The sequence below is a fragment of the Symsagittifera roscoffensis genome, chromosome 8 (genome assembly GCF_963678635.1).
Source record: "Symsagittifera roscoffensis chromosome 8, txSymRosc1.1, whole genome shotgun sequence".
NCBI lineage: Eukaryota > Metazoa > Xenacoelomorpha > Acoela > Convolutidae > Symsagittifera > Symsagittifera roscoffensis.
This window is the reverse complement of record NC_087069.1, coordinates 55,839,543-55,856,695: the sequence shown is the minus strand read 5'-3', so window position 1 is coordinate 55,856,695 and position 17,153 is coordinate 55,839,543. Positions and strand designations below refer to the sequence as shown.

The following is a 17,153-nucleotide window of genomic DNA, read 5'->3' as shown; positions in this document are numbered from 1 at the left end:
TTCCAAATTAAAAATTGGAACATTTGTTCTAATACCTAATTTTAATACTCAAAAAGGAATTTCTAAAAAATTACAACCCCTTCGAAAAGGACCATACCAAATAATTGCAAAACCCACTGATGTCACATATAAAATTACCGACTCAAACAAAAAAGAAATCGTTCAACATCGAAACAACCTATTACCTTATTACCCAAAAGAATACGCACTCCGCGAATTAACTCAATTATATTCTTTCACAGGATTAAAAATCATTCAAAATGAACCACATCTGAAAAACACAGAACAAAATGATAACCCCACCGAAAATCAAAACACAAAACCAATCGCCACCAAAAACATTGCACAAAACCATAAAGAATCCCCAAAACAAAGAAAAAATAGAAAAATGACCGAACAAATAATACCCCAAGAACAAATCGACAAATCAGAAAATAGAAAAACAACAAGACTCCGAAATCAACCACGTAAAAACTATAAAATATTCATCCCCCAATCTAAAATTTTAAAGAAAGTAGAATTTCAAAAGTAATTTTAACATTTGCTTCACAATCTTGAAACCTCCGAAACATTTTTCATTTACATTTTTCAAAATAACATGCTGACAAGTACGTAATAATTCTAATTCAAAATAGACCAATAGGATTCATCCAATCCGTCACTTTCTCTAACTCAAACTAAGACCAATTAGACGAATCATATAGAACTCCAGGCACATCTATAACTATAACTTTACGACCTCCAGGTCAAAAATAAGCAAATCACTCCAACTTGACAACTAAAATAAATATCACCATAATACCGTACCCCTCCCTTATCTAATAACCCAAAGATCAACAATATTTCCCCAACTCAGACCACGAATACCCCCAAAGCAAATTTGTTAACTTAGCCTAAAGTAACAAAATGAACATTTTAATTAGCCTAAAGTATAAAAATCTCACCATACCCCGGATCATTTGACAAACAAAAATAAAGAAAAAGACGACCTCCCAGTCACCATGAAAATTGCCCCCAACAATTTTTTACAAAACTCAACCCACTTGTCAAAAAACTAATAAATAATCCGACCACACTAGAAAAACGCCTCAAACAGCAAAAAATATTCGACCAAGAGATCATTTCTTAAATGCTCTTCTCTCAATCAGTTACTCAAATACTCATAAATCTTAAACATTTTTTTACAATACTTGAAACCTTTATAATATTTCTTTTTGATATACTTGAATCTTTTCTAATAATCCTAATCATTTTTTGTAACATTTTTTTAATTTTCTACACTATACTCGAACTATTCCTCCAACTTTCCAAAACCCTTGATTACATCCACAGGTACGAGTCATATAACTTGTCTAAATGATACGAACAATTTTCAGTAGAACCGATATTTTTTTATTGTTTGTAATTTTCATAGCATTCTTATCATCCCTCATTTTGACCATCTGTAAATGTATAAAGAAAGCAATCCTCACATTTGCCCTAGCAACAGTCCTTCTAATTCTTTTTTTGGAAGAATATTATAATAAACACAAAATTTCTCACTAAAGTAATAATTCAAAAAACCATCAAAAATTGCTACCCAACAGTCACAGAATCAGTCTTCACCGACATCATCCCAAGATAACCAAACACCACCTTCAACTACTCAAAATCCTCAAACATCTACACGAATTTCTTTTCAAGACAATCCATACACTTTTGAAGAACGACATGCTCGTTTATCAGAACCACTAGAACCAGTTCAACGACAAGCACCTTTAAGCGAACCAACATATAACCTATACCCAACACTACCACAAGAACTAAATAGAATAAGAAATTCTATTCAAAACCAAAATATAGTCGAAATAAATAGACAAATTATACATCCTCGACGAAACAGAAATTTTCAAACTCCCCGAGTTCATTTTGATATACCTCAATCCCCATCACAAAACACTCCAGAAAACCCCATTGGTATATTACCAGAAACCCCTACGCTTCTTTCACAACGTAGCACCTCAAGCCTACCATCAGATTACTTAGGTTCAACACCAACATCTGAGCAAATACGTGAAAATCCTTTCAACCCCACAAACCAAACATCACGATTCCCATATTGGACTACACATTCATTTACACAAGGTGAACCAAATTTAGTCAATGACCCCATAGATATTTCTACGGATACAACAACATCCTCATCACTACCAGAAACATTATCACTACCATCAACACCATCAATAAGCCAGTTTTCACCACCACCCTTTACCTTAAATTTTCCAAATAATCTCGACGCCAGATATAGAGAACAATCATCAATAAATATTCCTTTAAGACTAGATTGGAATACATTTACAGCACCTCCACCACTATTTGGACAACATCAAGAAAGTAACCGCCTTCATAACTGGGCACTTAATAGATTACAATATCGCCAAGATATTCACAACGATATCCGTGATCACAATATTCAAATAATCCAACAAAACAGTTTACAATTAAAGTTTGAAATCACAGTTAAGTTAAATAATATTACCCAACATCCCTACCCATTAAATCCACCTAACATAACAGCTCAATCACTACCACCACCGTTTATAACTACTGAAGTAATATACAAATACGACAGATATACCAAAAACACAATTGGCTACATTACATTTTATAATCCATACTCAGGATTATCATACACATGTATATTCTAAAATTATTAATTTTTCTCCAACTCCTTTTTCTAGTAATCTCAAATCAAAACATAAACCCTTCTCCTCGTACAGGACCACAAGATTTATTAGTAACACATTACGATTGTGAAGAAAATGAACAAAAAACACTACATAAATATGCAATAAATCAAGTATCACAATGTGAAACAGAACCACAAGCTATAGAAACCACAGATGTAATAGCAACACTCTATTCAAAAGCCCGAGCAACAACAGTTACAGGTTATAAATTCACAGCAACATTTTCCGAAAAGAAAGTACATTGTTCACAAGTCTCGAACGGAAACAAAAACCGACTTGACCATGAATCATTCTATCAAAGTAATATAGAACGTCTTTTACATCTCAATCCCGACGATTGTAAAAATGAATTACTTAGACTAAACATCACACGAAATAAAAACTCCCAAAGAAAGTTAGTTAATTTTCAAGTTTTTCCAGACTCTGTACATCAATCACAACTTGAAAGACACCAAGGACATATAAAACTAGACGAAAAATACCCGTATAACGGCGCACACGGACGATTAACCTATGACCTACACGATAAACATTGGATACCACACATTGGTATAAATGACCCATCAAACTGCAAAGCAGACACAAAAAATAAAGGATACCAAGAAATAATGTTTTTTGATTGGAAAATACAACTCGAAAAAATACAACTAACACGAGATTTATCAGATAATACAATGATCTATCAAGGAATCCGATTACCTTGTAAAAATGATCAAGGTTATTGCGACCCTACAACGAGAACACAAGCAACAATTGTTTGGTTCCCCGAAGATACATGTACAACATTTCAAGTAGCAAAAATACACGCTCGTATGATAAAATTTCACGAAAAATATTTTATACAATCAATTCCATATGAACAAGTCCATCCATCACGAAAACTAAGTTCTAATTTTAGAAACATAGACAATATAGAAAATAAATTGACACGTTTTCAAATATATCAAGAAACAGAACTTGCATGTAAATACAGGAATCCACTTCACAGAACACAATACTCTGAAATATTAGTTGAATACGAAAAAGGATTCGACATGACCACTGGAAAAATAAAAATCGACCCATATGCCACAGGTCATCCTCTAAACGAAGGAACATCCTATATACCAGTTAATTTTGAAAAAAGCAACGGACAACCTGGTGGACATCTAAAACCCCATGACACCAGAAGCACACGCTTACAAGAATTATCACTAATGAATACTACATATTTCGGTAATATCCACTATGATATTCATTTAGATATGAAACTAGATTATACAATTAGCCGAATTTTTCAAGAAATGTCACTCTCCGAATTAGAAACACTACACCAACTATGCGAATTAGAACGAACACAAATATTACAATCACTTGCACTAGCAGTATTAAAAATACCCTATGCAGGATACTTATTATCTGGAAATAGATCAAATTTTTTAGACTATGAAGGAAACATCTTATGGTTTTATACTTGTACTAAAAAAGTATCACCACTATACGTTTTTGAAGATAAACGATGTTATAAAAGAATCCCTATCTTTTATAAGAATAAAGTACATTTCGTGGATACACTTTCACGAAGAACCTATTTCTGGGATACCGCAGTCCCATGTGGATCAGAAAACAGCCACAATGTAGTACAACTAAACCCTGATGAAAATAAATATTATCTTCTCACTCCATATCCCACATTAATGCAATCACTCAAAAAATTTTCACCAGAAAGCATTCGCGCTATTGCTCGAAACCCAAATATAGACTTACAATCAATAGGAATCTATTCAAAATCAGATATTCAACATCACATTAGAACACAACAATTCCAAGAATTATTAACACAAATGGACACTATACAAAGACAATCAATAGACCAAAATTTACGCAAACTTGCAGAAACCGCAGGATTTGCCGATATCTACACGCAAGACTATAGCGGATATTTTAAAGACATTAAAGATTACATATATCTAAACGGTGAAAAATACCGTCCCCAAGATATATCACCAATTAACATTTTTAGCTTTGTTACACTCAAAAATGAGATCCTCGATTTTCTAGGATGGCCCTACTACATCTTAGAAAAATTGACTATTTTATACGCAATGTTTAACTTTATTGGATTTCTTTTCTCACTTTTAAAAGGAATCTACAACACATGTGCTATACACACACAAGTAAACAGACAAGCAAGCGTAGCACGCATACTCTTTGCAGGATTTTTTGGAATCTTTTCTACATCTATAAACAAAATTCTTTTAGACGCACAAATAAAAGAATATAACACAAAAATAGCAACACGACAAAATACATACGACGAAGAACATAACAATGTAGACATAACGCCAACGGCACCACAATTACCACCCCTACCAAATAACCATCCACTATCCCTAGTCCCACGAAATTTTCGAAATTTAGCCATCACACATAATCCAAATTTTCGACTCAATACATCACAAAGTCCCATCCAACATATAATGACACACCAGTCACAAGATGATAATACTTATGAACAAATTATTGAACAACCCCATACCACCGCTTTTCAGTCTCAAAATAATCATTTTTTTAGCCCACGATGAGCCGCCAACTTGGATCACTACACCGATCAAATTCCCACCCAACCAATCTTACCTCTCCAATCCCAATAATACCACTTTTTGCTTTTCCGCCACCCGATTTTTCACCTAGTAATGTAACATCAGGCATGAATTCCGACACTAATTCACACATCTCAGTTTTATATTCCATCTCACAACTCAATAACCCGAATATTGAAACCCCCGATGAATTTGCCGACTCAGAACCATCCCCATCCAATAATTTTCATAACTCTTCTAATTTTTCTCAACCCCCTTTTCAACCCATATTATCCAATAACCCTGACCCAATCACTCCCACACCCTCTTATGCTTCCCAAGTTACCCCAACCTACTCCTCATACCATTCTGACCAATCATCTCATTCTCCAGACACCCCCCGAATCTCCCCAGAGCTAGATAATTTTATTACCCTTCAACAACAACCCTACCACCTTAATACCCCAACCATAAACCAAATCTCCTCCACAATAAATTCATCCAACCCCCCTACCCCTACACCCTCTTCAAATTATACTGAATCATTAGCACCATCATCCACATCAACTGAATCTTCACTCAACACTAATAGAGCTTACCGCACTTTTAAAAGAAAGTTCCCCAACCATCCTTTCCCAGCAAAACCAGGAACAGCCCGTGAATACATCAACCACCCCAAGCATACTAACACAAAAGAATTTTTAGCCATCACCTTACCCTCATTCCCACAATACACCTTAAACACCCCCCACGACACTAACGAAACACGCAACTTTGTAGATGAATACGTTTTAATGCCCACTCTCTCTTGGACCTCATATTATCATTTTACTAACCCTCTTTGCTTACCTTTATCTAACACTCACATCGATATAGAGCGAAATACGGACATGCTATATCGACTCACTACACCACTAACCGCTAGACAATTTACTTACGTTGGATATAAAAAATCACTAAAAACACACACTGCACCTAGAGCTAACGAATATACACTCGAATACTATGATCACAACATCATCAGAGCTAACCAAGATCAATTCTTAGACGACGATCGCTTCGCTAATCCACAAATTACCGAGAAATTTTTCATCAAGACACCATATACATTCACACTAAACATCTTCGACCGAAAGTTTGATCACATTATTTCAGAAGCACTAACAGACACACAAGCATACGAAAGTTTTAAAGAACGCTTCCAAATATTTTCACTAACTTTTCATTTCCTTGCACCACACGAAAGAGATTTACACTGCTCACACGATATTATGTTGCGCACTAAACAAACCCACACATATAGTTATTATCGCTTCATCCAAAATCACTTTGACCTACACACACCCTCTAGACAACCACACCATCGTTTTCAATTCATTAATTCCAAATTCACCATTTTTCCTAAATTTCACATATTGTATTAAAGACACTAACCTCCATGGTATTCTTCGTAATTATGACCCCATAACCCAAATGTACATCTTCTGTCCCATCACCAAGACCTTCAACGCCGAAGAATCCCGACCCTTCCTTATCCCGCACGAGTTTGTACAACCTATAGAAATCCCAATTTTAGAATTCATCCACAACACTAAATTTAATCACAAATTATATAACTTAATCCAAAACACACCTTATGAGTTTGCAGTAGGCACTGAAGAACTAACCACTATTAAGGCACTTCAATTGCTTTGGCCACTGCTTCAGACTAAAAATATCATCCGCATCTTAGCTAAACTACTAACAACTTCAGAACTAATTCACGACATCTTCCCCCACGGTTTTTTCCCCGACGACTAACAGGTAAGTATGAATTAAATGAATATTACTAACTAATTAAAATATTAAAAAACTCACCATACTTTATCCATGTTTTCCTTAGATTTTTAGCCTTCATCCGACGATCACCTACAAAAACCACAAAAAACAAATAAAGATCGCAAATTTCATCAAACAGATTTCAACAAATTCTATTAATCTCTTACACTTATAAATTTATAAATTTAATACCAATGCAATAAATTCATTTCTAAAATTTTCCCCACAAGCAGTAAATCTAATTATGATGAAAATTTGTAACTTAAAATTCCCCCATAACTAGCAGTAAATTTCCAAATTCTATGCAGTAAATTAATAAAATGCAAATGCAGTACTAACCTTTTGATATTTTCATTTATTCGCACAGAAATTCTATCCACACTCGCACAGCTCGCCCACGAAGAATTGTTTAAAATAATGAATTTCAGTTTCAAGTTTTCACACTCAACAACTCTAACATAAAATAACATGTTTCAAATTTTCCTTTAACCCGGTTGGAAAGGAATCATATACTAAACAAAACTAACCAACGCAGCTTACTAAATACCACAAATCATAGAATAACAGCATGACTTAGAAAAGGAAACCAACGGTACCCAAACCGGATTAACCCAGTTTAAAACTGGATAATTTATTCTTTTGAAGACTATTACAAAGTCTTAGAAAGAAATAATAAAACACAAAAAAGTCGAAAGACAAACCCATACCACAAACAATTTGCTTTTTGGAAAAAGTACATAACCAACAAGACATAAGTAAGACCACAACAAACCCAACATAAAACGTTGTCACATAACAGGACCCCTCACAAAAACCGCATGAAATCATACTCCCACTCCTGGCCTAACCCACCAGGAAGGACGTCCTGAGCATGCTCTATAGCCGGCCTAACCCACCGCGCTACATCCACGCTTTGTGACCACACCTCTATTTTTAATAAGAGCTACTCAAGGGTGAGTAACTCTTCAAAATAACCGAACTAAAACAAAAAGCTTTTGTGAAAACAACTAACTAAAATCATTATTAAAAAATATTAAACTAATAAAAGTTTTATAAAATGTAAAATCACATGATGCAATATATAGATCAGAATACAACACCAAGGACGAACATCAAAAGACAAGACGACCCCACTACACTCGAGAGAGAATGACCAACTACAATCGATATGCCGCTCACAATCACAACTCAAAGGATTTAGAGTACGACTTGACCTCGCAGAAAAGGACTTCATTGAACTAGACCAATGACCACCTCGATGTTCAAGTATACGTACAGATCCGAGTAACCAGGCATCCCCTCCACGCACAATCTCCACGCCATTCCCAAGCTAGATCAGACACAAAAGAAGTTCTCCACGAAGAACAGAAAAACCTGACATAGCCAACCATTCTGAAATCAGATTTGAGTTTGTTGCGAAGACTTAGTCGTTGTCACAAGAAGAACACAACGTCTTATGTCTCTAACTCCAGCTTCCTGGAACTTCCCTAACAAAAGAGGAAACGGAAGAAAATTATGATGTTCGCCAAAAACAAACGTCCATCATCCATCCTTCGAATTGCAGAAGAACTATTCTAAAAAACTCTGTAAAACCCGGATGGGTGGAACCTGATCTAAACTACATTTTATGATTGGATAAATTAAATGTTTTACCAATGTAAAGTATTTAATATTAACCAATCATGATCCATCTAACTAACAATCCACTTATTTGTAAGTGCTGAAGTTACTTGTAATTTCAGCACCAGAGAGATTTGAATTTAACTTAGAAATTAGTTGGACTCTCCCGAGCACTTCAGCAGCCGCAATAAACCAGTATACCCTAGATCTATTGAGCCTAGCAGAGACTAGTTAAACAACCTGAGACTAGATAGTATAAGAGTAAGATTAGGATCGGTATTAGACTAAGAAGTTGCACGAATCTATCCGGCCGAAAATAAGATAGCGTGACGAGCAGACGGTGTACCCTATCCGAAATTACTCTATGAGTTAACCACATCGGTCCTAACTCATTCGCTTCATTGAATTTTTGATTGTACATTTGTGAAGTCTAGTTTATTTCAGTTTTTTTCCGTATTTAATTCAACTTTCAATCAAAGTTCCGAGCGTTATAAACGTTTTACATCATCCGTGATTTATTGCTGTTTCATCGCAAAAAAATTGATAATTTTTCCAGCGCTAAATAAGCGATAATTCAACGATAAAAAATTGATAATTTTTCCAGCGCTAAATTAGCGATAATCCATCGATAAAACTTGCTATTGTGGCAATGAACATTGATAATTCATCGATAAGGCAATCGCTTTTTTTTCTGTTTTTATTGCTAATTTTCAATGTGAGCTCAACCCGGGTCTAGCGGCAAAATAATACACTACAATTACAATTATTCAATTGTGCGTTTTTTCATAATCTGATTTTTGTCCTCCGATTTTTTCTGTGTATCTTTTCCACAAATAGATCGTCCGTGCGTATAACAAATATATTCCCCCTATAAATGCTATTCCCTTTCCTGAGCCACGCACGTGTGTTCGTGCAATGGCTATGCGTACACCACTCTTAACCGTGCGGTTATTCTTACTTCAGTTTCTACTCTTATGTGAACTAAAATAGTCAAATGTGTTCACGTGTCTATTTTTACTCATTCATTCAGTCGCATTTGTATATGTATGGTGTGTTTATATGAATGCGTTTCTGTTCAAAGTGTACTTGTTACACTTTTCACTTGTATCCGAGTTTAACTACCATGCCAATCTAAGCGAACTTATTTACGCGTAACATGTTACCCTAACGAAGCTTTCCTAACACAATTATGGTAAGTCGTTGCCCTGTTTCATTAAAATTATAACAATTCATGAGATTTTAGGCGCCCAAGACCGCCGGTGGCTTCTTTTTAAACTTAAAATGAAGCGCACACTTAAGTTTTTAGTTTAAAAGTTCCTATCTGCTTTAAGGGCAGCCTTTTTAGACATTTTTCACTTCGAATTTCAACGAAATTTTTAAATTGACCGACAGCAAACGATCAGACTATGGCCGATCGTATTCTCGATTTTTTTTTGTGTCTCAACTTATTCAGACCCGGGAAAAATGATAAGTGCTTCAAATTAAAAATTGAGGAAAATTTGCAGGCAAAAGCAAGTTTTCATCATCTGTTTTTTCAAGTTTTCGAAAAGCTTTCTAGCTGAGTTCCCGCACTGAAGTTTCTCGGATAAAAATAGATTATATTGAGAAAATATTGCGGAAAATGTTGCCATTATAAGCGATTATGTGTAACAATTTAAGCAACATTTTCTGTTATAATAGAAAGAAAATAGATCATTTTCATGAAGATTATATTGCCTTATAACTCCACTAAATACTTTTTTATCTCCACATAATCTCAACGAAATCTATTTTTTTCGCCCTGAAATCGCCATAAAATTGCAATAAAATCTATTGTAATTTACTAAGCGCTCATTGCTGGTTGAATGCTTAGTAATTTTATCCTAAGTTATAAGTCTCACCTTAGATCGTCAAGTTGTCTTGACAAATATTAGAGTAGAAACAGTAGTTAGAAAGGGTACGAATTAATTAGCTGGTTAAATACAAAGCACAGGGTTATTAGATTATATAAACGAATCGAACAGCTTAAAGAAATATACCTATCAGGGGAGGTTGAGTTAATCTTATTTTGTTCATCAATATTTTATCTTCTTACTAAGGTCGATGACTGATTAGTATTTCTTGGGTCGCCCTTGATTGTGTCCACTTCGGCACTTCTAGTTTGGTCGTCAGTATCGTCTTTAGTCCTTTGGGTAATTGTAGTCCAGACTTCCTTAGGTGTGGGTATCTCGAGTATCTCGATTTATAATTTTATCGAACTTTAAATGAGAGTTTATTCTCTATTTTATTTGTGAAAAAGGGCTAATTTAATTTTATTGTAAAGGCAGAAAAGAAAAATTTTTTATTTTGAAAAGGTCTGACTGAAAAGATCTAACTTGCTGCTTACTGAGCAAAATGAAACACTGAAGATTTCAGGCCAGTCTTTTTGCTCGTAAGCATAAACCGGCGGCAGATTCAGTGTTTAATTATTCAGGTTTCACCTGCTCCTTTGTTCTCCCTTTCCTATAAGGGATTTTTCAACTAGTTTTTATTTGATTTTTTCAAATCAAATATTTTTAACTTAATTGTTCCTCTTTGATGAAAACCGCAGCTTTCAGTTTTTCTGATTAAAAATTCATATTACTCTCTCTGATGCATCATTATGCAGGTGCATTTCTGCTTAATCAAAGCAAGGAGAATTTCAGTGCAGCCGGCAAGACTGCTAAATATTTATCCATTTTGTTTCAAGTTAAATTTAAAAGAGACGTTATTAATCGCCGCCCTTTTAAAATAGTGAGCATGAAAAATCGAGAAAAATTGGACAAGTCTTTAAAAAGGAGTGGATTTTCAAAACAAGATTTTATAGTCCTTTTAAGAGTAAATCAGTAAATATCTGAATTAGTGAAATAAGGCTTTAATTTAAATGGCACGCTCCAATTTAGAATTGGGTCGTTAAATAAACAATTAAGACAATGGTCTTTTGTCTGTGTAGTATTTTGAATACTACATTTCACCCCTTTTTTTAAGAAAATTAAGCTGTTCGATTCTTACAGTTACCATGGTGAAAATTTAAACACATTAATGATTAAATACTATAGTTATAACATTTAAAAAGAACATCAAATGAAAAAGTTATGTAGATAGGTTAGGTTAATGAACTCAAATTTATATAAGGTTTTTGTTCTCAAGAGCTCTAAATTTCTTCTAGAGCTTCCTTCCGGCTTCTAGCTCCACATTTTACGATCTGAGGATCGCTATCTTCCTCTGTGAAGCCTCGAGTTTTTGTTGCAACTTGACGATTTTCTTTTTTTTATTATTTTGTTCTTGATTCGCAGTCTGCTCATCCCGTCCGTAAGCTCTTGAATATCTTCTTGTTCCTGCTTGGGTTTTACATGATTCGGGAAGGCAGTTATTCCCTCAAACGGTATGGTAACTTGCGTTCCCCCTGCTTTCAGAATGTAGCCTTGCTCTTCTCCCTTCTTCAATTTCCAGAAGTGGGTTTCATCCTTTATCACCACTTCTTGTTGGGTTATGAACTCGACAGGCACCATAGCTTTTTCCATTGTCGTCGAGTTGACGACTTCAATAAACGATGGCAGTTGCCATCTGTTATAGTTTTGCTTTATTGAATACTTCAAACTCGTTATAAATCTGGGGTTTTCAGTATTCAATTTTACTTCTCTGCTCTTCTGCAGTTCCAATCTTTGATTTAGACTGGGGAAATTCCGAGGGCTCTTATTTAACCCGTCGTCCATTGACAAAGATTGTACTGCTACAGGTTTTCGTTGTTTCTTCCTGAGAGGCAGCTTTCTTTTACACTCCTCTGGTGCTGGGTCTGCATTTCTGCAGTTCCAGTTTAGAATTGGGTCATATTCCATTTTGCTAAACATCAATATAAAATGACCAAATATTCATAATCCCGAATTACATTCGGATATTAAGGCTAATTATCAAATGTTTGAACAATAAAGGACAAAGTGTAAAATTGTAAATATATAAAAGGTGGAAAATATAATCTTGTGGTTTCACACAAACCCACCACGGAAAACAAATGAAGAAAAACGATCATGGTGTTTATTAACCACAGGAATAAAGCACTTTACGACACTGAGTTAAGCTCAGATATTAAACTTATGTAGTTAAAGCAAAAATGGAAATTTGGGCATTAATTAACCCCTAATCTTAAATGTATGTCCACCTGGGGTCATCCACAGGCTTACCAAGGGGTCCTTAACAAATTATACAGCTATAAACTTTGGGTTAGGATTTACTAGATGCAAATATTAACGAATAGAAAATTGTAAAAGTTGTAAGGCAGGTGTAAACAAATATAATATTTCATTTGACAGCATTTTTGTCATAACCAGGAATCTTTGTTTCATTTTCTGATAAAATCTGGAAAAGATTTGATTAAGGAATTTAAAAAATGAAATGTCAAAGGTAAGGAAAGTTGAAGACTAATTACAAACAGTATAGTATTCGATAAGATAAGTGTAATAATTCTTCTTCCATTTTAATCCCCTGCACCAATCCATGTTCACATCTTTAGTACAGAAAAGTCGTTCTGCGGCGGGTCGGGTCGAAAAACATTGTTCGCCCATTTTAAGATCATGAATAATTGTAACAACGTACTCAAATTGTTGAAAAATGAGAGATAGTTTTTCCCTTTGCATTTGTAACTTGAAAACTATAAGGCTTAATAATTAATGTCTTCGGTCCCTACTTGGGCCCTAAGAGGATTCCGATGGTGCAAAATAACTTCGCAGAATGAGTTTGTTACAATTTTACATTGGCTAGTTCTTTCATCAAAGGTTTCACTCTATTAATTCTCGTTATTGTACGTAGGGTAATTTGACATTCCCTCAAGTGTAATACTGAATTTTCAGTTAATAAAACCGCCTGAAAATGAAATTATTATAGACTCGTAAAACTGTAATATTTTAAACTCCTGGCCTTTTGCAATTTTTTTTTTGCAAATATGTTGAATTCAAAACTGCCAGAAATTGGCAACAAAAACTATTGCTATCGCCATTAAATTGCAGTAAAATCTAGGACCCATAACAACAATTATGTTGTCAAAAAATGGATTTTATTGTCTGAAAAACTGACTTTTTCTCTTCTTAAAAGCATATGCCCCTTCGGCCCCTCAAGGTTTTACCCCCCCCCCCAACTGAAGGGGTAGGGTAAACTAGGGGGGTGTAAACTGGGGGGGGGCATAACCGGGGGGATGGGTAAATAAACCGGGGGGGGGGGATAAAGTGGTAAACTGGGGGGAGGGTAAATAGTGGGAGGGGCGTAAACTGGGGGATGGGGGTAGTAAACTGGTGGGGGTAGTGAACTGGAGGCTTAACTGAGGGTGGGGGTGTTTAAGCTGGGGGGGGGGGGAGTTTGTGGTAAAAAGACAGTAAAATAAAGTGTTAAACTGCGATGAATTTGAATACAGAAACCAAAAAGTATAGAAATTTTGTTCTGAAATGTAACATTTTATGAAACGTGTTACGTAGCATCTGCACTAAACTGGAAATAAGATAAATTTAAATAAATTATAATTTTCATAAAAAAACCCCTCGAGAAAATCCATTATAATCGATTAAAAGCGATTATAATGGATTATATTAACAAAAATTATAAGGATTATAATCTATTTTTAATGGATTATAATCCATTATTTTGTCATTTTTTTGCGGGCTATATTATGACAATATAATCGATTATGATCCAAGGTCGCTCGGTGAGGGAATCTATTATAATCTATTATAATTCCAATAGAATCGACATAAAATTAATGTTTTTTAATGGATTTTTTCTCCATAAAATCCATTATTCTACTCTGCGACCACAAAATCACCAGATAATTGATTATTAGAAGAACAATTTTTTGTCCGACCACAAAATCGCCAGATAATAGATAATAATCGGAGAAGCTTCGGAGCGCGTTAAGTATAACATTGACGTACTGATTTTTTTAATTTTCTCGCTGAGATTGTTTCACGTCGCACGAAAAATTTTTTAATCCACTTTTCGAGAAAGAGCTCACTACGATTCAAAACCCAAAGCAGACGGTGAAAACTGGCTTTTTCAGACCCGGAAAAAACAGGTAAGTGCTCTAATTTAAAAGAAGATACTTTCAGAGAGGGGAGTTCTCATCATTTTCTGTCGGTCGATGTAACAGTTTTTTTGAAATAGCGAGTAAAAGTTGTCCAAAATGGTTCTAAAAGATAGGCTTTTCGAGCATAGGAAATCTGAGTTGGCGCTCATGTTTGTCCATTAGTGTAGTTCGAAAAACTGGCGAATCAGATATCTTGAATTTGATTGATAATGCTGAAAAAAAGAAAAAAAGAAAACTAAGAAAAGTTTTTATAAGCCAGATGAAGTAAAGCGATCAAGCCCTGCTATCATCTAAACCAGCAGAAAGAAAACACAGCCGTTTTTGTATGAAATCAGTTCAACTTTTCAAATTTTTGTGTTTTCTGCTGGTTGATATGGTGAGACCGGTTCTTAATTTGACTGGTTCATACCTCCTGGTTTTTCCTGATTCCCACCAACCAAATTCATGCATCCCGATTCGAGCACTCCGAAATTGAGCAGTTTCAGGGTCGAGGCCTTGGCTTTATGATCAGACGGTCGCGACCAAAAGTTGATTTGGTTTTTCTAGACTGCCGCAACTGAAATTGGATATATTCAGAGCACAGCGATCGAAATTTGGTATTTCCAGACTTTGCAGACCGAGGCATTGTGTCCGCGACCGGCGTGACCGAACCCCGGGCTGACCATCCTACAGAAAATTCCCCTATCCTAGAATTTCTTATCAGATTTGTAGGAAATTTCCACTATCTCACAAATTTCTTGTATGAAAAGTTCTAGGATAGCAACTGTTTTCCAAAACTTAAAAATATCGCGAACAACTCTTTGAAAGACTTTCTATACCGTAATAACAGATAAAAATCAATTTCTGGAAAACTTTCATTTCTTTCAAAATGCTTTTGAGAAATTTCAGATAGTGGTTAACATGTAGTTTTCAGAAAAAAAACTCGCAACAAAAAATGAATTTTAGATAAATTCTTAGTTAGTTGTAGTTAGCGATCCAAATTAATTTGGAGATAATAAAAAATCAATTTTGACGAACTTTGTGAAAAACGTATCCAGTGTAGTATATGGGACTCAGGTATAGATTGATATATTTTTTCAGAAATTAGCAAAAAATAGTGGTTTTTTTGGTAATCTCATGAACCACAGCCAAATTTTTGGCCTACAAGTTTCCGTTATTTTTTTTATTTGAAAATTTGCGAAAAAACAACCACAAAAAAGTCTTTGAAAATTCCTACTTTATAGTTTTTTTTGTGTTTTTTTGTCAATTGCGAAGGGTGCGAACGAAAAAAAATTAATCGCGAACGGCGCGGACGTAGAGAAAGCAACCGTAACCGGCGCAAATGAAGAAAGTTTAACTTCAACCGACGCGTCCAAAGGAAAATAAATCGCGGCCGACGCGACCAAAAGATAGTTACACACGACCGGCGCGAATGAAGAAAAAATAACCGCGGCCGCCGCAACGAAAAAGACTTTGTGACTGCGTGAAATTAACAGCTTCATCTAAAGAGACTTCAAGTTCCAATATATCAGGGATAGAAAGTATAACGGCTAGCATGGTAGGTTCGGAACTCATAGACACGAAATCGTCTCGACCAAAGTCCTACAGGGATGATTTTTTTACCATGCCGCGACTATTTTTTTCGACCATCGCAACCGAGGTAAAGTATTTCAAGACTTCGTATGCGACGTAAAACCTTGTCCAAACTATGATATTTCGGTTGCGGAATTGTCATCGGCGCGACCGAGAAAGTCAGAAAACAAGGACTCCGACCCGGTTACAACAGCTCAAATTTTACCGCGTTTTATTGGTTTTGTGAAACCAGTTTTGTGAGAACATTATATAGTTTTTAGAACCTATTCCGCATAAAAGAAAAACAGTAAATACCTGATAAAACGTCCCAACTGAAAGTTGGGAGCTAGATTATAGAAGCTGTAATCTCACTTTGATTTTTTGAACCTTCTTTCAAGATGTAGGTTGTTTTCAAACGTGTTTTATATAAATCTTTTTTTTTGGTTTGGCAAGTTTATGGGTTTTGAAGTGATTGTTGTTGCAGTAGGCAGCAAAGCTTCGCCAAAATTTTTCGATATAATTCATAGAGTTGGATTGTTTTTTGTTCAAGAATCTTTTCGTGATTTATTGACTTGTCATCGAATCTTGTGCTGATCAGGCTACTACAGTGCTGGCTTGAAACAACCGGATAAGATAGACAAAATCGAAACTTCAAGTATATTTTTTCAAATTGGGTTGCCGTTGGACAAAAAACGAAGGAAACAAAAACTGCTTAGCTTTTTACCAAAATTAATATGATTCATTTTTTTGCCAAAAATCATTGATGACAAAACTTTATCGCAAGAAGCCACTTATAAAGCCCCACAA

The 17,153-nt window shown here is 35.1% G+C and overlaps 1 protein-coding gene across 1 annotated transcript in view; it reads left to right on the top strand.

Annotated features, from left to right (window-relative positions):
- The first annotated feature begins 9,672 nt into the window (after positions 1-9,672).
- LOC134853067 (glucose-6-phosphate exchanger SLC37A2-like) overlaps positions 9,673-17,153 on the top strand; it is a 74,644-nt gene continuing 67,163 nt past the window's right edge. The window contains exon 1 of the mRNA XM_063868997.1: positions 9,673-9,920. The gene's annotated coding sequence lies outside the window, so the exon portion shown is untranslated. The remainder of the gene's footprint in view (positions 9,921-17,153) is intronic.